Source organism: Canis aureus, chromosome 20, assembly GCF_053574225.1.
Source record: "Canis aureus isolate CA01 chromosome 20, VMU_Caureus_v.1.0, whole genome shotgun sequence".
NCBI classification, from domain to species: Eukaryota; Metazoa; Chordata; class Mammalia; order Carnivora; family Canidae; genus Canis; species Canis aureus.
Window position 1 is genome coordinate 55,679,308 of NC_135630.1, and position 23,855 is coordinate 55,703,162.

General features: G+C 37.5%; 2 long non-coding RNA genes across 5 annotated transcripts in view; one reads left to right on the plus strand and one right to left on the minus strand.

Moving 5' to 3' along the window:
- Positions 1 to 11,278, minus strand: part of LOC144291829 (uncharacterized) — a 46,289-nt gene extending 35,011 nt beyond the window's left edge. Inside the window, exon 1 of the long non-coding RNA XR_013359399.1 lies at positions 11,144 to 11,278. This is a non-coding gene — a long non-coding RNA (uncharacterized LOC144291829). The remainder of the gene's footprint in view (positions 1 to 11,143) is intronic.
- Positions 1 to 23,855, plus strand: part of LOC144291828 (uncharacterized) — a 196,386-nt gene that overhangs the window by 110,311 nt on the left and 62,220 nt on the right. The window contains exons 4-6 of one of the 4 annotated variants that reach the window (XR_013359396.1): positions 18,616 to 18,724; positions 19,155 to 19,286; positions 20,761 to 21,811. This is a non-coding gene — a long non-coding RNA (uncharacterized LOC144291828). Of the gene's footprint in view, positions 1 to 4,244; positions 4,570 to 18,615; positions 18,725 to 19,154; positions 19,287 to 20,760; positions 21,812 to 23,855 lie in introns of those variants that run through there. The other 3 variants (XR_013359394.1, XR_013359397.1, XR_013359398.1) reach the window with 3 other exon arrangements.

Sequence of the window (23,855 nt, forward strand, 5' to 3'; positions counted from 1 at the left end):
TATTGGGTATCTTATGATTCTACTTCTACTAACTCATCACTCTGCCAACCCTAGTATTCACTATATAAGAAGTCAGACCAAATTAATGACATACATAATGGCTTTTGACAGAATCTGATAAATGTTTTATGTTAAAGTTCATATACTTCTTCATTAAGCAATGAAACAGTTGCACAATGATGGGAAATGGAGAGTATAACTTAGTAATGACCATCTCTTACAGGTTTCAGTCCAGAGATTTGAGTATATAAGATTAAAAAATATAAATGGAACACTTAAATAAGATAGCCACATGAGAAATGGTGAACTGACCATTAAAATATTATATTAATATATGCAAATAACAATATATTAATGTTTGAATGCATAATACCATTTTTTTCTTTCTAAAGATATTTCATTCTCTAAGAGCTTCAAATTTTGTTATAAATCATTTTTCACACCATCTCTGAAAGACATGCCCTCTCAGGATTAATAGACTCTGGGCTTTTCCTAAAGTTCTTTTAGACAAATGACAGAAGATCCCCAAATTATGCCACTAGCACAATTAGTATGTTAGGCACAGAAACTGATACTGAGACAGAGTTAGAGCTATGCATTCGTAGATCATTTGTTCTGAATGTGTATTATTTAGCTGGTTGTTATGGAAATGTTAGTGGTAATCACAGCTTGGATAATTTTGATATTGTTTGTATCAGAGATTATTCTATCAATTAGACCTAATAAAGATAACAAGTCAAGAGGAGGAAAAATCCTGAAAGAAACTATTTAAAAGGCATACAATAAAGGATTAATAAATGCAAAACATAAAGAATTCCTAAAAATTAAAAAAAATACATTTGCAATATTATTCATTTGAGCATTGTTTATGGTCGTAAAAATTGGAAACAGTCCAAATATTTATCAACAGAAAATAAGTTTAAAAAATAAAGAATGGTCATTCATACTATGTAACATGTAAACAGTAAGGATTTATGGGGTTTTCTCTCAATATTTTAGTTTAAATAAAATTCAAGTTCATTTATTTATCACTTTATAGAATAGTTAGCCTCTAGAATAAATAGCTATCATGAGCCCACACTGATTCATAAATGCTAATTTCCTGATATGCAAACAACATGGAACCAAAAAATATGACCTTGATCACAAAGTAAAGGGCATAAGGTATGAAGTTGTTTTTTTCAGTCTTGATGAGAAATAAATCTCTTCAAGTATAAAACATGATAAACTTAGCAATGATGAATCCTCAAGTGGAAATTTTAAGAAATAAAATAAAATCTTAAGAACTGCCCTGATAACTGCCAAGACTACTGAAGACTTTTGTTCAAGCATTCCCAATTACCTGACTACCAGCCTAGTTGCCACCTCTTAATGTTCATCGCAGTCGAAAGGACTGATCAGAAATGTTGACTGAAAGTACAATAACTTAAGAACCCCCAATTGGGTAAATTGGCATCTCATGAAAGAAAAACAACAACAACAAAACAACTGATCTTTCTCCCACTGAGTTTGTAATCTGGTGGAGACCCTATAAACATATAGGACACCACTTCTCTAAATTTAAATCCATTTAATAAGAATAGCTTTCATCCTGACATTAGTAAAGTATCCAATCAATGACCCACAAGGGCCATTTATCACAATGATGAAGACATAATCAAATCCTCAAATAGCAACTGTCTTCCTAAACTGTGTCTGCTCTTATGTTAGCATATATGTATAGCAGTTTTCCACTCTCTAGGTCTTTATTCCTTACTTTAGGGACCACGGTCATAAGCACTAGTTTTAGATGCTTATTTTTTCCCTCAGTTTCCTCTTACACTAATAGACTCAAGGTTCTTCCAAATTTTTATTCTCCTGATCCTTCAGTGCCCTGACAGCAAACTCCAGCTTCTGATATTAGTCTCATAGGCTACAGAGAAGTCCTCAAACTTATTTAGAGGACCAGTTAGGCTCCATTTTCTGGAAAAATTATTTTCACTCCCTCACTCAATCAGAGAAACACTGACATGAACGGGTTGTTGCCTTTCCATCAGATCAGTTTCTACAATCCACCATAATATGATAAACTCAGAACACAACATCTCCATTCAGTATGGAATAGTAACATAGGGTACAACTATACTGTGACTTCTTCAATGGTGGTTAAAAGAGGGTAAAAAAAAAAAAAAAGGGAACACGCTCGTCCAATCTGTACAAGTGTCAGGATTATGTGTCATAATGAACTGATCACACAATCAGGGTCAAACTCCCACTCTCACATACAAGTTCCCCCATCTCTGTGGAAATATACAGCCTTGTAATTCCAGTAGTATATCTCTTCCCCCTTGCCTTAGTGCCTCCAAATATTCTCCTTCCCCTTAAATCTACTCCAGTTAGATCTTTGATTCCCAATGAATCCCACATATCAAACAGTTCCTTTCAAGATCACCAATATACTGTATGTAATTAAGCAAAATACTTAACTGTCACTCCTCATCTTGATCTGTAGCAACGTTTTCACACAGTGAAATATCTCCCTTCTCTTTAACATACTTTTGAACTTTCTTCCAGCCCACCATAATCTTTTTTTTTTTCCTCCCTCTTATCCATTTGGCCATTCTTTCTCATTCAGCACTGTGGAGTTATCCCCTTTCCCCCAGTTTCTAAGAGGTGTTGCCCAAGGCGCTGTCTTTGGTCCTCTTCTCTTTTCTATCCATACTCACTCACTAAGGTAATATCCTGAAGGCTTGTATCTTTAAAAATATCTATGTGCCAGTCTTAAATTTCTTTCTCCTCCCAAGACCACTTCTGACTTTCAGATGGTTTACTTGACATCTCCATTTGGATGTTTAATATACATCTCTAACTTAACAAGTTCCAAACAAGTTGGATAAATATCTCCAACTTAACAAGTTCCTTCTCTCTAAAGTCACATCCCCTGCAGCTTTTCCCATCCAATTGTGGCAATTTCAACTGTCTGCTTCCTCAAAACAACATATTTTGATTCTCTCTTGATTCCTTACCTTCTCCCCTTAACCACACACCCATTCTGTAAGGAATTCCTGTTAGTTCTACCTTCAGAATGTATCCAATATCTGACAGTTTCTCACCATCTCCACTGTTTCCACCTTAGTCTAAGCTATAATCTTATCTAGGGCTGCTGTAGCCTCCTAACTGGTTCCACTGATTTCATTCTTGTTCCCTACTTGTTTCAGAATGATCCTTTTCAACCTAAGTCAGTACACATAGTATTTTGTAGCAAATACTATAATCTTTCTGAGGAGTACATGGACCATATGAAAAATCTGAGTAAAAGAAGATTCCACCATCCATAGCTTTGCAGATGCCAACCTAACCTCTGGTCCTACTTGTAATCAGGGAGATCAAGACAATAACCTTTGAGGTTTTAGAACTGGATACTAACAGAACTGTGAGTACAATTGGATTAATGCTTTTTCCTAGAAAAGGAAGAGCCAGCCTGTTTTATATGCACAGCAATAATCATTATAGGTAACACTTCTGTAGCACTTACTATGTTTTAGAAATGGTTTTTAGTACACATATTAACTCATCTAATCCATATAAGCATTCTATGAGGATAAGGAACTTGAGGTTCAGAGGGATTAATTAACTTGTCTTAGGTCACATTCAGAGTAAATGATAGTTCTGGGATTAGAACTTGAAAAATCTGCTTTAGTGTTTTTGCTCTTAACCACTATACCATGCCATATAAAGCCTCATAAGAATAGGGTAGCTAATAGAATGTTACCTCACAATTAAAGTGCATCGTTTATATACTAAGAAATTTAGAGAATGGGAGCAAATTAATTAATTCAGTGTTGGAAATGACTGGAGTTAGTGTCCTATACCTAACAAGTTTCACAGTTGGGAAACTAAGACACAGTAGCCAAAACTTCAGAAAGTTGATAAATAAAATCCTAACACCAATATCAGTAAACACTTAAAGCAACTTAAGATAAATTCAAATGGCAAGAAAGAAGGTCCTTTATAGTGGTATACATGACGTGTGGTAACACGCATTTCCAAGCCGGACAGACATCTGTGGGTGTACCTGTTAAGTCATTCAAACCAAATTAAGGCAGAGAGAGTGGGCAACACCACATTTTACAATGAGGCACTGGCACCAGCTATGATGAGGTTAAAAGTTAATGCTTCAATAAGGCCTTGTTTCCCTAGCTCATTTGCCAATGTTGGACTAGTATTTGCCAGGAAGCAAGCCCTCGTTCAATGTTTCTTTGCAGGTTCCTATCAATCAAAAACTCTATAAAAGCCTGGATAAGACTAAGAAGGCGGACAGGTGGGCCCTGGGTAAGACAATACTCTCCACATGGAATTTTATTACAAACTACTATTTACTGAGCAATCACCATAGCAGGGACTGCCCTTGATACTTCACTTCACTGCATTTAATCCTCACAAGAAACATGCAGAGGACGTTTGATTATCCTTGCTACATGTGAAGAAATGCAGGCTCTTACCCTTAAGCCAAGACCTCACAGCTAGTAAATATTCAAGTTTGGATTGAAACCTAGTTTTTTTATTACACAAAAACTTATGCTCTTTACCACAAAGCTATTGAGAAATAAATGATTGTTGATATTAAGCGTAATTCTTTTGCCTTATTTGTTCAGAATGTTGAGGCAGAGGGGTTGAAATTTCTTTTTAAAGCATCCATTCCATTATCTTCATTGACTACCACTTAGCAATATTTGCATACAACCTTTAAAAATAACCACATATTTTTATCTCTACCCCAGTCCCTTTACTTTCCTCTGTAATATATAAGCTGTGTAGGTTAGATGGATCTGAAAAGGATTTGTAGAATTGAAATACTTCCTGAAATGTCATTGACTTAAGCTACTGAGAACTGCCTTTATATGACTCTTGCTAAAACAGCTGTAGGCTGTGTTCTTTCATGCCATTGACATGTTTCCTAACAGAGTAGAGAACAGGAAGATTGACTGGTCTAGCATAACCAGGGCTTAGGGACAAAGGAGAGTCTTGACCTTTAGGCAGTCTGTGACTTTACACTGACGTCATGCCTCCCACCCAAATGCACCCTGAAAAATACTTTCCCAGGCAAGGTACCGTGGGAAGAAACTAAATTCTGATAGGTGACATTTCGAAGTATCCTGAAAACTATGTAGAAAGAAAATGGCTCCTCAGACAGCTCCGGTGGCTCTGTACAGAGCCGTCACAAAGTGCACGAAAGCCCAAGGCTATGGCAAGCTTATTGTATTGCTTGGAACAATGCCGTGATTGTGTGGGTATCACTCCCTTAGGATTCATATCACAAGCAGGATATGAATGGTTCCCAAGCAGGGTTTGACAGTTGTTTCTGAGCTTTTCAGATCAGAGGCAGAAACAGATATGATCTGCACAGCCTTCTTTTTGCATTCCATTTCCAGATGAGGAGGTTGCCTTTCATGTTACACAACCAATCCCAACAAGTTACCCACACGCCCACCTCATTCACACTTCCCCAGCCCCACCTTGCTAGTCACTGCCATCTTTTCATAACCATTTTCCAAGATACTCAGGATCGTGTCAACACCCTGAAGTCCTGCGAGGCTCCGTGTTGTGTAGCAGAATCACTAACACAAGTATCTGTTATGGATTAACAGAGGAAGAAAGTCGGGCTCCTAGAAATTGTCTTAACAAATTCAAATAATTCTCTGCCTATCCTGGAGGCCATCTCTTCATTTAAATAATATTTGCCTAAAGATGTCCAACAAGCTAGCTAGCTAGATGCCTGGGATACACGTTAAGCAATCATAATCCCATTCCTTAGAGAGTTGCAGTCTAATGATGGCTACGTTCTTCACAGAAGCAAACTCAGTAGAATGCAATGATAGTTAAGCAAGAAGTAGAGCCAAGAAGTAGCTACAGGACTAGAAATAACAAGTCAAGAACATGTGTAAAAATATTCCTTCTGCAGGGGCTAAAACAGACAAGAAAGATAAATACTGAATGGGTCTACCAAAAGCAAGGGCTGGCCAAAGGCTGTCTCATTCTATATCCATATGACTTTTATAGCACAGATGTCTACCTCCTAGGCAGTAGGTTGTATCAGGGGAGTGGGCATCTTACAGATATCTTCGTGGTCCGAATACACTAAAAAGAATAATGTTTTGGGCAGCCCCGGTGGCTCAGCGGTTTAGCACCACCTTCAGCCCAGGGCGTGATCCTGGAGACCTGGGATCCAGTCCCATGTCAGGCTCCCTGCATGGAGCCTGCTTCTCCCTCTGCCTGTGTCTCTACCTCTCTCTCTCTCTTTCTTTCTCTCGTGAATAAATAAAATCTTTTAAAAAATCCCTTGATGTGACACCTTATAAAAAGGTGTCACATCAAGAGATTATCTTGATGAATCCACTTCTTTCTCCCTCTTAAGAATTATGCTGAGTGAAATAAGTCAATCAGAAGGACAAACATTATATGGTCTCATTCATTTGGGGAATATAAAAAATAGTGAAAGGGAATAAAGGGGAAAGGAGAAAAATGAGTGGGAAATATCAGAAAGGGAGATAGAACATGAGAGACTCCTAACCCCGGGAAACGAACAAGGAGTGGTAGAAAGGGAGGTGGGCGGGGGTGGGAGTGACTGGGTGACGGGCACTGAGGGGGGCACTTGATGGGATGAGCACTGGGTGTTATGCTATATGTTGGCAAATTGAACTCCAATAAAAAAATAAAAATAAATTTAAAAAGAATTTTAACTGAGAAAACTGGAAAGGATTTGTGACTTGGTAGTGGGATAGTTATGGAAGATATCACAGGGAGTATGGCTCTAGTGCTAAAAGTGAGCACAAGAATGAGGCTCATGCAGTTTTTCTGAAGTTCTGAAAGTCTTCTTGAATCCAGAGTTCACCCACTGGGTGAAGTTCCTGGGAAGCCAGGCTGTACTTGGGCTATTGTCCCTGGGTCTTCTGCAGTCAGGGCTCACTTATTGCAAATTTCATATACATATGCTAGTCGGAGTCATTTATGTTCCTTATAATAAAGGAACAGAATATATGGGCCTGAATGAGAATAAAGTGTTCAATAGTCGAATTCATCAATAAAGATTAAATTTAAATTTTTTTTTTTAATTTTTAATTTTTTTTAATTTTTAATTTTTTTTTAATTTTTAAAAGATTTTATTTATTTATTCAGGAGAGACACAGAGAGAGAGAGAGAGGCAGAGAGAGGAGTGGGCTCCATGCAGGGATCCCGACATGGGACTCAATCCTGGGTCTCCAGGATCATGCCCTGGACTGAAGGCGGCGCTAAACTGCTGAGCCACGGGGGCTGCCCAAATTTTTCGATTGATTTTTGTGGAAAACCACACATATATAAATAAAATCAATAACCTCTAATTGAAATTTCTTCTAATCCCACCATTAGCTCTCCAAAGCAGACAACATAGAATGATCATCTATATCTTTTTCCATACTTGTAAAACATATATAAAATTATTTATTTATATACATACACGCATGAGGTCTTTTTGGTCTGGTTGTAGACATTGCTTTTTAAAGCATTTATGTTCATAGCGTTTATATTCATAACATATTTGTTTTAAGCTCTTTTTTAAAAATGATTTTATTTATTTATTCATAAGAGACAGAGGCAGAGACACAGGCAGAGGGAGAAGCAGGCTCCATGCAGGGAGCCCGACGTGGGACTCAAACCCAGGACTCCAGGATCACGCCCTGGGCCAAAGGCAGTCACTAAACCACTGAACCACCCAGGGATCCCATTTAAACTCTTTTCGAGACTATTCAGGGTATTGTTCAACATGGTTAGAGCTTAAAGAAAAACAAACAAAAAACACTGCTAGGAGCGCCTGGGTGGCTCAGTCAGTTGATCATCTGACTCTTGATTTTGGGTCAGGTCATGATCTCAGGGTCATGGGATTGAGCCCTTCATCAGACTCTGTGTTCAGGGCAGAGTCTGCTTGTCTCTCTTCCTTTGCTTGCCCAACCCCAGCACTGTATCTCTAAAATAGATAAAAATGTTAAAAAAGAAAAACCCTAAATTTTAATTCCAACTTTGTCACTGGTTCTCTAAAACAAACAAAAACCCAGAATCTTAAACATGGAGAACAAATAGTTGGTTGCCAGGAGATGGGTAGAGTGATAGGTGAAATAGGTGAAGGGGATTAGGAAGTTATTTCATAACTTCTAGTTATAAAATAAGTCGCAGAGATGCTTTGAAGTACAGCATAAGGAATATTGTCAATAATGTTGTAATGTAGGGTGACGGATGACGACTACACTACTGTTGTGAGCACTGAGTAATGTATAGAATCGTTGAATTCTACGTTGCATACATGAAACTATTATAACATTGTATGTCAACTATGCTTCAATAATAAATTTTTAAAAAGATTGTATAAAAATCAATTCAGTTCCTCCTGAATTAGGGTTCTGATCTTTTAATCAAAGACAAAAGGCAATAAAATAGCCCTGTGCTCGATGCTGTGCTAAGTAAATTTTAACATTTTCATCCTTGTCCGTGGGTGCCAACACAGCAGAAAAACAACAATGAAGAATAACCTGAGAATGATAACAAAACAGCATGCTCAGAAGAGCATGGTTAGAAAGTTATACCCCTCACTTACCTCATGGAAAGAGACAGAGAGAAATACTTAACCCGGAAGAGGGTCATAGCATTATAAATTGTAAGTAGTTCGAGAACTCTTGCTGGGTACTTGCAATGAATCCACATGTGACTTAGGCAAATTGCTTATTATCTTAGAACTAAGTCATGTAAGAAATTCAATTCACTAAATTTTGTGAACTACCCATCCCTCCGTGTTAGGTAATAGGTATTGAGAAAAAAAGGGTTTAAGACAGAATTTCTGCCTTAGATAGCTTGTAACCCCAGTAATGGTGGGAAAGGTGACAGAGCTGTGAACTATAATGCATAATAAAATACAACCACTACCCTCAAGGCCATAGTGAAAATGGGAAGCTCCAAAGGAGGAGGTCTTGCTGGGAGCCCTGGAGTTGGGAAAGGCTGGCAAATGTTTCTATTGGGATGGAATAGAGTTTGGAAGTCATTTACCAGAGTAGAGAGCTGGGCAGAGTCTCCAAGGACCCTTCCAGCTCTGACTCTAAGCTCAGAAGACAGTGACAGAAGTTATATATGTTTCTCCATCTCTACATACACAGAATCAGAATACAGGTGTATGGGTAGCTTCTTAAGTTAGGTCCAAAATCTACTAAGACAAGCTCTGCTCACCCATTATAGTCCAGCAGTCTTCCTTATCCATGGGGGGATACATTCTAAGACCCCCAGGGAATGCCTGAAACCAGATAATACCAAACCCAGTATACACAATAGAGTTTTCTTCCCCCCATATATAATACTTATGACAAAGTTGAACTTTTAAATTAGGCCCAGTAAGAGATGAACAACAATAAAAATAAAATAGAGCAATTATAACAATATACAATAAAAGTTATGTAATGTGGTCTGTCTCAAAATATCGTATCAGACTGTACTCACACTTCTTGTGATGACAGGAGATGAAAAAATACCTACATGTTGTGATAAAGTAAGGTGAGCGACCTATGACCTGTGAGATAGTGTTAGGCTACTATTGACCCTCTGGCGATATGTCCGAAGGGGGATTATCTGCTTCTGGACCATGGTTGTCTACAAGTAACTGAAACCACAGATAAGGGGGGGACTACTATATGTCAATCCCCTCCCCATGTCCTCCTACCCATTTATCTATAAACCAGAATCATGACTATTTGAGACAAGGATAAGGTTAGCTCCTTTTAGGTTCTATGCAACTCCCACTGCATTTTATTGTCTCTCATATGAATGGAGAAGAGAAGCAACAGAGACAGTGTCTGGTTTTTGAGGACACAGATCGTAGACTAGGCTTTGAGTGACAGCTTCATCATTTACTACCTACTTACCTTTGACCAAGTTATCTAACTATGGTGAGCTTTAGTTTTATATCAAAGTGAGAAAAAATTAAAAAGCATAGGACTATTAATATATGTGTGTGTATAAACATACACATACACATATGTTTATGTTTTTAGTTTCTGGAATGTAAATGAGGTACCAATAAATGATGAAAACTGTGATGATGGTGGTGCTGGTGATGACAGCCCCAATTCCTTCATGCACTCTCATATTTCTCCACAATCCTCAGGAAAGCAGGGATAGATAGATCTCAGCGAGCATAGCCAATGGTCCCTCTACCTTATCTGCTTCCAGTCTTTGCTGACTTTTACCAATCTCATCTAGATTTTGATCCAAACCTACCTGCAGTTAACTCCTGATTATTATACTTTGTGTCTTCACCTCCATTTCTCAGCCCTGAGTCTATTTTCCACTAGCCCTGCTGCATAGGGTTCCTTCTGGGTTTCTGTTAGTCAATTCAGGCTTCTATCCTAAGCTCTCTCTCCTTATGGATCTCTGACTTACCCAAGATCGTTTTTAATTTAGCTTCAGTTCTTCCTCTTGGACACCTTCCTGACCAACACTCATTCACGTGTGCTTCTGTTCTGGTGGTTTCTTTACCAACTGCTCTTGGTTTGTGAAATCAGGCTTTAAGACCTTATATTTACATAGTATTCCCTTCAAGACCTCTAGTAGTAGTAACTGTGGAAGTGGAAATCTAAGGCTTAGCCTTTTAAATTCTCACTATAATTATCTCCCTCTAGCACTTTACATCATTGTCTCCATAGAAGAAGTTGTTAACAATCTCACAGGAAAATCAACAGGAAAGGCAAAATTTTTATCACAGTGCTGAACCAGTACATAGAACCTCCACAGCGATTGGACTACCCAGCCATCTAAACTTAAATGTCAATTTTATATTTTAGAGATGCAGAAAACATTAATTATCCTATTATGTTATTGGGCATAAACAGTTTTCAAATTGATACCTATCTTCTATTATATATATACACACACACACACAATATATGCATATATGTGTGCATATGTTACATGTAGTCTGATAATTTGATACTATATACATTTATCATCTGTATTATAGTCTATCAATATTATACATTCATTTCACTATTTTCAAACCCATGGATCAATAACAAAAAAACTAGAACAAGTTTTTTAGAAAAATTTTTATATAAATTCACTTAAAAAAGTTAAAAAGCAAACATGCACTTACAGGAAAACTACATCAAGATAGTGTCCGAACGAACTTTCAAACAAACTTGTATTTTCATGCTGATGACTGTGCTTGGGAAGCACAGCGTCAGTAAAGCAGAAAGCCAGGGAAGTGTGTGGTTCACTTCTAGGCTGGTGGCAAAGAGGACTACATTTGGTTTTTAGCTTATCTTCCTTTCACTGAACCCCACCCCGGAGTCCATCATCATACTTGCAAATTTTCTTGCCAAGACGTTTTTTTCCCCCTCAATACCAAAAAATTTGTTAGGAATTGGCACATACAGTTTTAACTACCAAGATAAGAATCATACTAAGATGCCAGGAGAAGAAAAGAGAACTTTAGATACTTTCTCTGGGCAGGAAGAACTTGGCCTGGTTCTCCTTATTGGGCCTGGTTCATAGAATTCTCTCTCAACTCTTTGAAAATATCTATTGAGAAATGGGTGTGTGGGAAAACAGATACCAAACTAGGCGTGTATCTGGCTCAGGCTTGTGATTCACCAAGATAAGCCTGTACCTTCATTTCTGCCCCGGACAAGCCTTGTTCCAGATATGGTTGAAAGGGTTTACATTGTGTAATTAATGCAAATCTACACTCACTTATGCAGTAAGAACCATCAGTGAAACACAATCTGGGCGCAAAAAGGAGAAACTATTTTAATACCTTATGTAATTACTCTATTGAAATTATAATCATTTTCCTAATGAAAAATAAATACCACTACTGACTTACTAACATCACTTGTTTGTTTCATCAGCCAAGGTTTCCTGTACAAGAGCTAACAGTGAAAATCTCAGTCTCATGTGAATCTTTTTAATAACACTTTACTGAGAGAGAATTCACATACCATAAAATTCACACTGTTAGAGTGTAAAACTAAGCATTTTTTGGTATATTCACAGAGTAGTGCAACAATCACCTCTAACTTCAGAATATTTTCATCACTACAAAAAGAAACCCCATACCTACTAGAATGACATTTCTTCTTTCCTCAAGCCCTTCACAACCAATAGTCTAGTCTACTTTCTACTTTTTTAAGATTTTATTATTGTAGGTATTTCAGATACATAAAATAATAAAGTCAGTCTTTTGTGCCTGGCTTATTTCATGTAACATAGTGCTTTCAAGGTTCATACCTATGTTTCCGTATTTCATCCTTTTTTATGGCTGAATATTCTGTTTTATGAATATACCACTGTGGTTTATCCATTTCATCAGTTGATATGAATTTGATATAAAATTGTTTCCCAATTACATGACTATAATGAATAATGCTGATAACAATTATGTATAGGTTTTTGTGTGGACCTATACTGTCGATTCTCTTGATTATATAACTAAAAATTGTGGTATTTCTCAGTCATATGGCAACTATAGGTTTAACATTTTGAGGAACTGCTGAGCTTATCTTTTCCAAAATGGCTGAACCATTTTATGATCCCATCAAGAGGGGAGGGAAGGGGTTTAATTTCTCTAAACCTTCATCAATACTTGTTATTAAGTTTTAGCCATCATTGCATTTATGAAGTAGTATCTCAGTGCATTTTTCAAATCATTTTTTTTGTAAATTGTGATAAAATATACATAACATCGAATTTACCATTTTAAGTGTGTAGTTCACTGGACATTATGTTTTGTACAACCATCACCACCATCCATCCCCAGACAACCATTCAGTTTGCAAAACTAAAACTCTGTATTCATTAAACAATGACTCCCCAATCCCCTCAGTCTCTGGCAATCACATTATACTTTTTATCTTTATAAGTTTGAGTTCTACAGCTGGTGTGTGTGTGTGTGTGTGTGTGTGTGTGGTTACTATGGGGATTACATTTAATATCCTAAAGTTATAAGACTTTAATATCAGGGGATCCCTGGGTGGCTCAGTGGTTTAGCACCTGCCTTTGGCCCAGGGCGTGATCCTGGAGTCCCGGGATCGAGTCCCACATTGGGCCCCTGCATGGAGCCTGCTTCTCCCTCTGCCTGTGTCTTTGCCTCTCATGAATAAATAAATAAATAAATCTTAAAAAAAGACTTTAATATCAGTTTATACCATCTTAGTGTCAATATGAAAAAACTCTGCTCCTATACAGCTATCTCCTGACTCCTTTCATTGATGTAACAAAATTACATCTGTATGACTAAGACTAATAATGTGTTTTTTATGCATTAGTCTCTTAAACTATGTGGAAAACAAAAAGTGGACTTACAAACAAAAGATTACAATAAAACCAACTTTTATAATCTTAGTCCATCCTGGCTGCTGTAACAAAATACCACTGATTGGGTACTTGTAAATAAAATGAATTTATTTCTCACAGTTCTGGAGGCTAGAAATCTAAGATCAAGGTGCCAGGATGGTCAGGTCCTGATAAAGGCTTTATTCCTGGGTCATATCTAGTATCTTCTTACTGTGTCCTCACATGGTGGAAAGAGCAAGGGATCTCTCTCATCCCTCTTTTATAATCTCATTCATGAGGGCTTTGCCCTGATGACCTAGTATCTCCCATAGGCCTTATCTCCTAACAACATCATATTGGGCATTAGGATTTCAACATTTGAATTGGGGAGATGGGCACAAGCATTCAAGCCATAGCATAGTTAGTTGTTCATCTATTTACTTTGGCCAGAGACCTTTATTTCTTCCTAGGGCTTCAAGTTATTGTCTAGCGTCCTTACATTTCAATCTGAAGAACTCCCTTTGGAACTTCTTCTTATAGGGCAGGTCTAGTGGTAACAAACTGCCTCAGCTTTTGCTTATCTGGAAATGTCTTAATTTCTCCCTCATTTTTGAAGGACAGTTTTGCTTTATACAGAATTCTTGGCTAATGATATTTTCCCTTCAGCTCTTTGAATATGACAACCCATTTTCTTCTACCCTCCAAGTCTTCCGATGAGAAATCTGACATTCTTATTGGGAATCACTTTATGTGGCAAGTAGCTTCTCTCTTGCTGATTCAAAATTCTCTTTGTCTTTCAACAGTTTGATTATAATGTGCCTTGGTATGAGTCCCTTTGAGTTAATCATGCTTGGAGTTTGTTTTACCTCTTCTATGTCTGTATCAATGTATTTCATCAAATTTGGGGAGTTTTCCACAATTATTTCTTCAAATAATTGTTTTGTCCTTCTCTCTTTTCTCCTCTTGGGACTTTAAAAATACATATGTTGGTCTGGTGGATGGTATTCCACAGATCCCTCAGGCTCTGTTCACTTTATTTCTTCTGCATATTCAAATATGTTTTTGAATCTCTCTAGTGATTTTTCATTTCAGTTTTGAACTTTTTCAGCTCCAGAATTTCTTTTTTTAAATGTTTTCTCTCTTTTTAGTTGATTTTCTGATTTCTTCATACATAATTTTATTGACTTTCTCCATGTTTTCTTTTAGGTCTTCAAGCATCTTTAAAGCAGTTGTGTTAAATTCCTTGCCTCCTAATTCTACCATTTGTTTTTTTCTTAGGGCAGTTTCTGTTGATTTTTTTTTTCCCTTTAAATGAGCCATGCTTTATTTCTTTGTATAGCTTGTGATTTTTTGTTGTTGTTGAAAACTAGACATTTGCATTTTATAACATGGTAACTAGAGATCCATTTTTCCCCTTCCCCAGGGTTTACCATTTTGTTTTTGTGTTTGCTTATTGTTGTAGAGTGGTTGTGCCATGGACCAGTTTGATGTATAAACTTAAGGTCTTCTCAGGTCTTCTCTGAGACCATACCTTTCCTTAGGCAAGCATGGTGACTTTCTAAATTCCCTCATATATGTGGTTGCTTTTGAATGTCTTAATCCTTAAATATCAGGAACACAAAAGAAGAAAAAGAGAAAGATGAAGGGAGAAACAAACACACCAATTCTTTATATCCCCTATAATTTCACTATAGCTGAAGGAGGGACCCTTAACAATGGCTGCCCAACACTCTTATCTGCACCCCCATAGCCAGAAGCAAATGTTTAGTGATAAGAACACAAATCTTCAATATTTAGAGGACAAAGTCCTTATTGCCCACCCAGGCTCCATAACCTGTGGACAAGCTGCTCCAGAAACATGTGCATAAGTTGCCAACCATACACCTGGGAATGGGAGACATATGGTCACTACCATGTTAAGAGCTGCAAATGACCAAAATTAATGACAGGTTATTATTCAAGTTTTCTCCTAGAAATTGCAAGACTTCAGTAGATTACAGAGTTCCAAAATAGTTATATCAGTCAGATTGTGCCAATACAATTATTTTCTAGGTGGGGAGACTCATTTCTGGTGCCTCCTACTTAGCAGTCTTCCCAGAACCTTCCTTCAATGTGGCTTTGATTTTTATTTGCCTAATAACTAATGATATTGAGCACCATTATATTCGATCTTTAGTCTTTACTGAAAGTGAAATACTGAAGTCTTCAGAAATTATGTCTGAATGATAACTTTTCTTTCAGCTCTATTAGTTTTTGTTTCATGTCTTTTGAGGCTCTGTTGTTAGGTCATATATTTTTATATTTGTGATTATTCCCAAATGGATTGACACTTTCTTTATAGTAAAATGTCTTTTTGTCTCAACTAATTTTTTGTCTTAGATTTTATTTTGTCCTATCTTAATTAGCCTCTCCAGCTCTTTTTGCATTGTATATCTTTTTTCCTTTTAAACCCATTTGTATCTTTGAATCTCAAGTGTGATTCTTATAGGTAGCATGTAGTTAAGTAATGTGTTTTTACTCATTCTTCCTATCTCTGATTTGTAATTACAATGTTTAAAGTAATTATATTTCATATAATTACTTTTAAGGAAGGATTTACAGACATTTTTGTATTTTCTATATCTCATATATATTTTTATTTCTTCATTAGTACCTACTTTTATGTTAAATAGTGCTTTTGAGTATACTTTATAATGTATCTCCATGTGGATCTTATCAAGTGTATCCTACTTGGAGTTCATTGAGCTTCTTGGATGTGCAGATTAATGTTTTTCATCTAATTTTGGAAAGTTTTCAGTTCAAAACACTGGTGAGAACCTCCAGTGAATTTTTTTCTTTCACTTATTGTACACCTTTCAACTGCTGAATTTTTTAAAAAATAATTTCTTTTTTATATTCTCCCTTGGCAAGGTGTCCTTCTCATACTCTTCTACTTTTATTTAGTTATATAGACATGACTTTCTTTAGTTCTCTGAACTTTGGGGAGCTCCAAACTAGTTTTGCCTTTTCCTGTGAATCTTAGGCTACTATTTTCATGGCTATCATGATTTCAAGGCTGTTGTCTTTCAAGATTACCGTGGAACTAGGAAAAGAGCTATTAAAATAGGACATGTTAAAATTCCAGAAAGCTCACTGTATTTACCAAGATTCAATGGGTTTCTTGGATAAGCTCTCCGTAGATTATTCCAAGACTTTTGTTAATTTCCAGAGTTCTGAAAAATTTGATTTTGATAATTTTTGGAATCATATTCCTTTTATGGGGCAGTGAATTTTTGTAGGTCTTTACTCCACCATTCTGGAAGTCTGATCACCTTCACTTGAATTTTGATAAGATCACAGCCTTCATTAACTTGATGCGAAATATCACCCATGCTTAATCCCTCATATGGCTAGGTAAAACCTTGAATATTGTTTTTTTGTACTTTAAGTTACAGCATCCTTTCCTAAGCATTGTCATATTTAGGGGTCAAAAAGATAAAGAAATCCCCATTTGAGTTTGCACAAGTCTGTCCCATGTTTTCCAGTATTATACCATTTGTTTCTGTCCTAATAGTAGCTCCACAATTTCTTTGTAGATTGGCAGCAAGCAGGTTGGTACTGAAGCACTGGAGAATGTGTCTTGAAATCAAGTTTACATAGCTAAGACACTTTTTTTTAAAATTTATATAGAATGTTTATTTGGGGTGACGTAAGAGAGGCTTTGACCAGAAGCTGTACTTATATTGAAAATTTATTTTATTGAGGATGCCTTTTTATTGAAGTCCTTTATATGAGTGCAATTGATGATTTCCCAGGAACCACCCATTGGCATAGCTACTGCCTCTATTTACCCACATTATTACTATAAGGATGAAAGAGAGAGCAAGGCCTATTTTATAATAATAAAGCTACCCAAAATATAGTGTAGCTGGAGACTGTAATTATGTAATGGCTTTTGCAGCTCCCATAAATATAACAACTGAAACTAGACATTCACTGTTGCAAGGGGCATGGCCTACCTGGAGACTATGCTGCATTCATTATATAGACTGTTTCTGAGTTAGAGCAGCCATCCAAGGACCCCTCACTTTTGTGCTGAGTTCTTAATGGGCATTGTTAGCACATGATTTCCTAAAGATAATCTCGATTGACATTACTGTATCAACAGCTGAACAGACTGCCTTCAAAAGTACATGAATAAACATGGTCAATCAGTAAAACATTAACTTTTTCTTTCATGTATTATCATGTATTCAGAAAATGAAAGAACTTATAAAACATGAAAATACATTGAGCAAGATGAGGGGATCCTAAAGATGGACACAAAGTCTTCTCATCTTTTATCCCATCATTCCCAAGGATTCTGATGTTCTGTGAGAAATTGGTGTGGCCCTGTGATCACTCCTAAGAAACCAGCATGACTGAATTGCGTAACTTGGCTGAGGAAAGTCCTACAGTGCTTAAGCTAGGATAAGTGTTTTGGTGATCAGTTAAGTGGTTCAATTGTTCCTTTAATTTAGATTCAATGCAGTAATAGATCTTTCAAGTTGAATATTACGGAGGGGTCGAAAAATTATTTTGAGGGTTAATAGTTCAATACTGCTTTACTTGGAGCTTTCAGATTTCCATTAGAAAATGATTTCCTTGAATAAATCTTTTCTGATTACAGCCAGCTACTCTGATTTGTTAATAATTGTCAACCTCAACACTGTTAGTTTATATGACTCTTTTGCCCTTGTTTCTTATTGAATCTATGTCAGATCTGTATCTAAATGTCTGTGTTCTCAATAATATGGTGAAGTACATGATAAAAGGGGCCAGATTTGCTCGGTATCCACTTTAAGGATTCAAGACAGTGTTGTGCTTTTATTGAGTCCCTAGAACAAGTCATTGACCCAATCACATTGAATTTTCACTGTGCTCTGTCATTTCAAAAACATTTTCATCTCCACCATTTGCCTTGATTAGATTCCAAGTGATCCCAATATTGCAGAGAACCTTAGCTAATTGTATAAATGATTAAGATTATTGGCATCCTTTACTTTGCCTTCTGAGAGACACCCAAATTACTCCCTTTTGGTTATTGGTCCTAGTGGTTTAACTGGGAAAAGATCTTATCTAAGTCTCTAAAGAAGGCATATGACCCAGGGATATCCAATCAATGTAGTCTATCCTCTGGCCACAGTAAAAAAAAAAGCTCAGGGATGGTATTTAACAATAATGACCGTTAAAACTTAAAATGTGCTTGGCACATATGGCATAAACTCCCAACAAGCTCAAAAAGTAAAAATTATTATTATATTCAATTTGCAGATGTGGAAACTGAAGCACAGTGGGTCAATTTCCTTCCAGATGTCAAGTCTGACCTGGTACTGAGAGTCTAGTCCTTTGCTAGAATCACTGGAAAGAAAGTACTGCAAAGGTAAATTGAAGCTGGAGCTGCTTGACACCATTATGTAGAAATACTTGCCTCGGGGCACCTCGGTGGCTCAGCGGTTGAGTTTCTGCCTTTGGCTCAGGACATGATCCCAGGATCCTGGGCTGGAGTCCCGTGTTGGCTCCCTACTCGGTGGGAAGCCTGCTGCTTTCTCTCTCCTCCCTGCTTGTGCTCTCTCTCTCCTCTCTCTCTATCACATAAATAAATAAAATCTTTTTTAAAAACCAACCAGCCAAATAAAAAACCAGCTGCCTGAAGAAAAGTCTTGATAGAGGAAAGCAAAGGAAAGAATAGACCAAGTTCCAATGATATTGATGGAGGCCTTGACTCTTAGTTTCAGAAGCCTTTAACCTGGGACTTGACAGTTCTGTTAGCTAATAAATTTCCCTTTTCTTTGTAACTTGATTTCTGCTAGATTCTTCTCACAACCCAAAAGTACTCGCTAATAAAACCAAGAAATGGCAAGCCCAAAGCCTAAAGAAAACTAAGAAATTTTAAATTAAATGTACACAAACAGCTATCACTCAGAAGAATCATCACAGAACTAGTAAGTGTGGGAAGAAAATTTTATATATATATATGTATATATATAATTTTATATGTATGGAAGTGTGGGAAGAATATATATTACACACACATATATGTATACATATATATAAAGAGATATTCGATACATATTTAAAAAATTTTTTTTAAATATTTATTTATGATAGTCACACAGAGAGAGAGAGAGAGAGAGAGGCAGAGACACAGGCAGAGGGAGAAGCAGGCTCCATGCACCGGAAGCCCGATGTGGGATTCGATCCCGGGTCTCCGGGATCGTGCCCTGGGCCAAAGGCAGGCGCCAAACCCCTGCGCCACCCAGGGATCCCTCGATATATATTTTAATTTTATAAATATTTCTTTAGGCAAAGGGACTGGGACCTGGGAGATGCATGGTCTATTTTACGAATTAGGTAGAAAAAACTTAAACCTTGTTAGGAGCTAGAGAGGGGATGATTCTTAGCAATCAAAAAAAGCCACATTCTTTGAAAGGAAAAATTTTTTTTAAGATTTATGTATTATTAATGAGAGACACAGAGAGAGAGAGAGAGGCCAAGACAAGGCAGAGGGAGAAGCAGGCTCCATGCAGGGAGCCCGACGTGGGACTCGATCTCAGGACTCCAGGATCACGCCCTGGGCTGAAGGCAGTGTTAAACCACTGAGCCACCCAGGGATCCCCTGAAAGGAAAATTAAAAAAAAAGAAAACCTAGTGGATCGATATGAAATACCAAGTTAGAATAGAACACAACGACACTGCAGTCCAATAGGAAAGCTTTGTGCAAAACGGGTGCATGCTAAGGGCAGAGGTATGGGAAAAGATTCTTTTTTTTTTTCCCCCTTTATGATGTGTAAGTCTCCAAAAATGAGTAGTAAATTGTCGGAGAGTTTTCTGAGTAGAAATAAACGTTCTGAGTTGGATGTGCAACATGGGATACTGTATTTTGATCCTTGGTGTAAAGGATAGATTCCTGTCCACAAAGACCCTATCATAAAAATATGAACTCCTTGCTGCTTTAACCTCGATGATCTCTGTCCACCCTCCAGGAGGGCAAAGGGTGCCCAAACAATAATAGAAGTAGCCAGAAACAGTCTTAATATTATCAGGGCATCATTCCCTCCTGCTGCCCAGCAATGTCCCTTGGTACCTGCTACCTGAAAGTGCCCCTCTTATAATCTGCCTTTCCGATATGCTTGTGCTGCCAAAGACAGTGCCCTTAAAGGCACTTAAGGGGCTTGAGGGCTATATGATTACAGAATCAGTTTCATATTTGAAGGATTCCTATCTACCATTATGTCAGTGTTTGAGGAGGGGGGAAATACCCAATATAATTGCTTTTATGAAAACTAGAGAAAGGCCACCTCCTCCCCTTTCTCGCCCGATCCTAAGCAATTTGTGCAGTATTAATGCCTGCAACCTGCTTTCTGATTTCATTTATCACTTCTTTTTTTCCCTTTCTGATTGGACAATTTTATCTAGACTAGTTATAACAGCCAGCACAGCATCGAGTCCTCTAATTTATGTGTTAATGTGGTGCTCTGGAAGCTTGATGTTAAAATGATGAATATCACCTGGGAAGAAGATTGGACGAGAGCAAAAGAACTGGCAAGTTGCCTTGTGGAAATAGCTTTCGACTTTATCAAACCATGGGGTAACATGTCAGATTATATTACGTATAATTAATTATTAATGCAGGCCGGGCCTTAGTTTGAAAAGCACAAACATGCACTTCGAATAATTTCCTTCCCATGGAAAATCTGTTGTGTCCCTCAAATTGAGCAGCAAAATACCCCTCACAAAATACCTTAAAGCTTTCGTTTCTCCAGATTTAGCATGCATCTGAGACAAGAAAGCTTTCACAAGCCTCCTTGCCATGGACAAAACAGAGATGTGTTTTTGCTTAATTAAAATTCTTTTTTGGCAACAGATGTCCTTGCAAAAATAGCTCAGAGCTCGGTGAAGCATTTTTATAGGCTGGAGTTCAGCGACTAGGAGCCCGTCATCTGCCTTCTCCACTCTGAGAGCAACACAAGAGACCAGGTGGCTGGTCACAGTTTGAAAAGTGAACAAATGTATTTATTCACTCTGAGCAATTTGCAACCCACTGGGAGAGCAGGAGCCCTCTCCCAGCCCTTAGCTCCTGAGAACTAGGACTGTGGGAGAAAGGGGCTGTTTAATTGCTTGCACAGTCTCTCTCACTAAAGCAATTAGCACCCAGAGGAAAGTCCGGGAGAAGAACACAGCCAGGCCTCACACCCATATGGTGGCCTGAAATCAGCCTGCCTGCTGTCCAGGCACACGGATGATTCAATCAGCAATGCAGCCACAGGCCCCAGAGCTCTCCTTCCTAGTTTCTGCTGGGGAAATCTTGTCTTCCTATTCCTGAGCTTCGGATAGGCTGACGAACTAGTGTATAGTGGGTAGCAGCTCCTCAGCTTCACACCTAGTTAACTCTACTTGGAAAAAGAAAAAAAAAAAATTAAGCTTGAAAACTAAAAAAAGACCACCTAGATCTGTGCTCAGGACTAAACGATTGCTGCCTGGCAGGTGAGAAGTCAGACCAACAGTGGTCAGCTGGCCAAGTGTCTGAATGGAATCAGAACCTGGGTCTTAAATAAATCAGAAAGAGGACATAGACTTTTAAAAATAAAAAAGAGACACTTGCTAAGGATTCTGTGGTTAGGACACAAAGCTGCTATGCATAACAACATCCACTGGAAATTATGTGAATCAGTTTTGTGTACATTTGGTTTGTTTTTAACCTAGTTGCAAGGCTAGGTTAGAGCAGAGGCATACTGCTTATTTTTAGTATGTCCTATCAGAGACCCAACCAGATAATTCAACAGAGAACAACTCATACATTAACCAACTTCATTACATAAAGTTATATTTCATGTTGGTAAATTTTACTGATAACTGAAACTTTTCCTAAAGATTTAGGGATTTCTAAAAATATTTAACCACTTCTGTTGGAAATTATTCTGAAATGTATTATACACGTCTCTGTATTGTCACCCAAGATCCAGAGAACAATTATCATCCACAAAGGGACAGATTAATTATTCTTTCTTTTGTACAAACTGTATAAATTTATGTTATCTTTGTGGTTAAGCTACTTATTTTTCATTTTTAAAGAATATAATAAAAAAAATTACTTCCTCGAATGGGGAACAGCACTGGCACCATGTGTTCCGAAAGACTGATGAGGTGGGTGGGGTTACTGAGCAGTGTTATTCATACTTTAACAGCTACTTAGGGATCACTTACTCTGTCAGATACTATTCCAAGGGCTGGGGATTCAACAGTGAACACATAAACAGTGAATACATAAAGTTCTGGGCACCAGGAAGCTTGCATTTTAATAAGGCAGATAGCTAATACAACATTAAATTCATATGCAATACAACATCAGAGCCAAGTGCTACAAAGAAAAATAAAGAGGATGAGAGAGAGATACAGTGGTCAGGGAAGGCATCCCTAGTTAGGTGACATTCGAACAATGATCTGATTGAAATAAAGGAGAAGCCATGTAGGTATGTAGGAGAGGAGAACTCCAGATGGAAGGAGTATTGATAGGGAAACAATTGTCCATGATGCTTCTACATGTCTTGTGACAACTTTGTTGGAAAGGATTTTCAAGGACATTTGTATAGCAAACAGCCTTGGAAGCTAGAGATAGTGTCTCCCTCTGGGGCAAAGGGCAAACTTATTTACAGACTAGGACAATAAAGATCATCTCTCCCTATCGGACAAAGGTTGGGCAGGTTTGCCAGTAGCTACTTTTAAAGATGGGGGTTTTCTGAGCTCAAAGTCCTGAAGCTGGGACACAGACAATTATGCATACACTACTCAGGTTTACCTTTGCAACAACCCCAAGGAACATGGAGGACAAGAAAAACTAATGCAAATAAAAAGCTCATACTGCCTGCAGTGCCAGGAATAACAAACTGTCTGGATCCTTTTGGGTGCACTGTGAGGGGGGAAAAAAGTATTGAAGAAAGAGGAAATAATCAACTGGGTCAAAGGTTGAGTATGAGTTAATGAGGATTGAGGACTGACGAGTTGATTTGACAATGTGGGTATCACATTGCCAAATAAGAAAGTTTTTCTGCACAAAATCTTTACTGTAGTATGTTATAGAGAGAATGAAATGAGATAAAGTGGAAATAGTAAATATAGAAAATCCCTTCAAGAAGTTTTGCTGTAAACCAGAGTAGAGAAAAGGAGAAAAGGCTGGAAGAAAATATGGGAGACAAAAAAGAGATTTTTGTTTTTCTTCTTTTTTAAATATAAGAATAGTATAATATGTTTGTATGCTAGGAAATTATCTAGTAGACAGTGAAAAATTAATGACATAAGAGAGAGCTAGCATCATTGCAGGAACAGTCTGAAGCAGAAAGGGAAGGGTTTCACCACGCCAGGTGCAACATTGGCCTGACACCAGAGTATGGGCAACTGATTTAATAACAAGAAAGACGACAGCATTTAAGGCACAGGTGCAAGTCATGTACTAAATTTGACTAAATTTGTGATGGAGAATATAGAAGCTTTCTTCTGATTGCTTCTGTTTACTC